The following is a 3,389-nucleotide window of genomic DNA, read 5'->3' as shown; positions in this document are numbered from 1 at the left end:
CGTTATTTGGTTGCCCATTATTTAAAGAAGGGAGCCCATATCGAATCATTTGCTCGTCATAGTTTGTGCGACAGCGTTTTACATTCCATAGTTCCGGATTGCTACGTGCCATATGCCACTGTGTTAATTTTAAGATTGACACGGTTTTGCAGTGCGGTGTCTTTCTATTGCGATAGCAATTTTAGGACACTTCAGGCGAATTTCCGCCATCGTCGCGAGTTTTCGTATAAAGCCCAAGCGCGATAAGATCCTATCGCGCCTCGCGCGCCGTATACTGTAGGCGCGAGGGTGAGTCGAGAAGGATGGTGGCTTGATGCATCGTCTTCCCGTTCGCCCAGTGTTGTGTGAGCAAGGGGGGGAAGAGGGGGTGCAGGCGAGTGCCTCTTCTAGCCCGTCCATTGCTGCGCATGATGCAGCTCCGCGCGCCATCTTGGAGGTAACCTGCGGCGGGTGCCAACGCTAGACGAGCCGCGATGGCTTGTGGCTTCGTGTGCGCTGTGTTCCCACGCGACTATAGTGCTGGAGGTCGCGTAAAAAAGTTTCGGACACGCGCTGAAGCGAGACAGCACAAAGCGTTCGCTCGCCGCTGCTCTTCATCACGCCAGCGTTGTGACAGCGAGTGTCCACGGTCATCAAGTGAAATCTGTTCATGTTTACCTGTGCGCGCGTAACACCTCGCTTGTTAATTCAATTAGTAAGCACATGTTTACTGCAGTTTAAACAGACGATAAAACTACTACCTTTACGCGTGCAGTTGTCTAACACGTTGCTATCGCTATCAATGCCTCGCCGTTCGCGTGAGACTTCAATATCCTTTAAACTTATAGAAGCGAGAAAGCATGAATTTATGAAGTGACGAAACTGTGTAATTCCGCAAATACGAGCAAATTCCGCACCTGTGAGAGACAATAAGGCACTTTGCAGACTAATCTAATAATTCGCTTTTGTAATAACAATAGCATCTTAATAATGTCATTTGTACTTCCGCACCAAACAAGAGCACCATCATTAAGAATAGAAAAAAAAGTTATGTAGCAACAGATTAATAAATACCGAGAGCACTGTGCAATTACACTGCGAGAAACCAATAGTGCGTGAAAGCCCAGAAATCCGTGTGTGCCCCCCCCCCCCATCCCATGATATAGTTGCAGAAAAATAGGTGCCTAGTGTCTTCAAGGTCTGAACGTATTCCACTGATGTGCAAATGATAAATGATAAACGCAAAATAAGCTGTTTCTGATGCGGATGGAACATTGCCTCTTTAGTTTTCGTGAGGGTCAGTTTTAGGTGGTTGCATGTACACCACAGCTAAGTCAAATCTAGAGTGATGTTGGCATGATTTGCTAACTCAGCAGCGAAGTGACGATTCATGCAGCAAATTTCTTTGCTACATGAATAACCTTGTTTACATGGTTTCTAAATACTTTATCAGCACGTTGGAAAACCTTATTTGAATAAACCCAATTTACAGGACATTTAGAATTATGTCCTCAACTGCACAGGCAATATGTGCAATGGCACAATCATTCAGTGTATAATTACCATGTGTGCAATTCACTGGAGTCGACAGCGGAACCATGGAGATCCAGCAGTCACATGCTCTGCAGCAAGTACAAAACTTTGGCTAAAGCAGTGATGATTGCTCAAGTTGACCATTTTTAGCCAAAACGTTCCATGTCGTGCTTAAAAGCCAGAATGTGCCAGAGGTGCTTTCACACACGTCAGAAGCTTTCTTTGCCTTTGCATTAGGTGCCAAATGTTCGTCCTGGCTACTTTATGAAAGACTGCACATGTTAAGCTGCTGCTGCTGATTTGTGTCCCAAGGACGCATTCACACTTGCAAGCCACAGAGGTCGTGCGATCGTCAGTCGCCTGTGACCAGGCAGTGGCTCAACAACAGCGACGTTCACACTTGCAAGGGCTACCTCAGCGACCTGCAGGTCACATTCTCATTCGAAACGAGAACTCCTGGGAAGGACACCGTTTGCACACTTTCAGGCGTTTCGTTTTTTCTGCCGGCAATGATAGCCGGATGCAGAAAGTCTCGCGCGCTACTTTCGGGGAATCGGTGGTTGGTTTAGTGGTTTGCGACCAAGGATGGAAAATCGAGCAGCGTGCGACTGGCCTGTAACCGTCACTTTTCAACTAACGCGACCATTTGCAACCACAACGGTCGCATGACCACTGCGACTGGCAAGTGTGAATGGGCCCTAAAGCAAGATGGGCTAAAAGAGATACCATAGTGAAGGGCTCCAGATACATTTTCAGGCCACACTTAGTGTTTTCTAACATGCACACAGTAACATTTTGATGTTGGTTCCTTTTCTTGCTTCTCCGTTCTTCGTTGGAATATGAAGTCTCTTGCGTGACGATCAGCAGCGATGATCAAACACAGACAGGAAGCGATGTAGACAAGATGGATAATGAATGTTTATAGCTAAACATTTACATGTAAATAAATTACAGGTAATGCAAATTAATTACAACTTGAACAATAAAGCAAGCAGTGTTTAGCTCCTCAACTGTCTTAATGACTGTTAGAGCCCATACTACTGTACTGTGCCTCACTGATCTACCAGTAATCCTGATTTCAGCCAGACTGAGGGACAGGATATCATCTGGACTAATATAGCTCAAACAGACAAAGAAAACGGGCGGTAGGGCTGCTGGCCCGTCCAACTGATGCGATTGCTAATGATAGTTAAAAGTTTGGTAGGCCACAACCCAAAGGGATGGGCTTACCCTTAGAAGTAAATGTCTTGAAAAACAAAACTGTTTTCTTCTTTCTACAACTATGTGTCCCTTTCCCATTTCCACATAGTCAGCGACGGCTGCAGCAAGAAGTGCCAGACATGCACATTTTATTGCCAGGCAATCTCAAACCCTGGCGGCATTTCTAGCCAGCAAAGAACTCAGGAGCTGGTGCCACAACACTGTGTACGGCAGTCCCATTTAAGGTTTGTCTTTGTGGACAAGTTATGACTGCAGGCAGAAACCAAACTCGGTGCTTACAAGACTGCATCCTCCGAATCCATTCTCTGAATCCACACCGCGCCCCCACGGCCTGTGCTTCGGTTCGCCGTCTGACACCATGCAAGCCTTCTGACCCCTCAAAAACACAAAGAAAACCCAAGCGGTTGCCAATCTGGACGCACAGGGAAGTGGATACCTGCCTTGTATACATAACACGTGGGCAACTCGCGACACTGCAAAAGTATACAAAACAATCATGCAGCCTTACACACCCAGTGCTTGGTTTTTGCATTCTGCTTTCATCAGAATGCAGCCAGTAAGGCCAGGAATTGAACCCGTCACCTTGCTCAAGCAGCAGGACACTATAGCCACTGAGCCACCATGGAAGGTGTGTAGCTCCAAGAAGAGGCACAGAA

The sequence above is a fragment of the Dermacentor variabilis genome, chromosome 1 (genome assembly GCF_050947875.1).
Source record: "Dermacentor variabilis isolate Ectoservices chromosome 1, ASM5094787v1, whole genome shotgun sequence".
Taxonomy (NCBI): domain Eukaryota; kingdom Metazoa; phylum Arthropoda; class Arachnida; order Ixodida; family Ixodidae; genus Dermacentor; species Dermacentor variabilis.
This window is presented reverse-complemented; position numbering follows the sequence as displayed.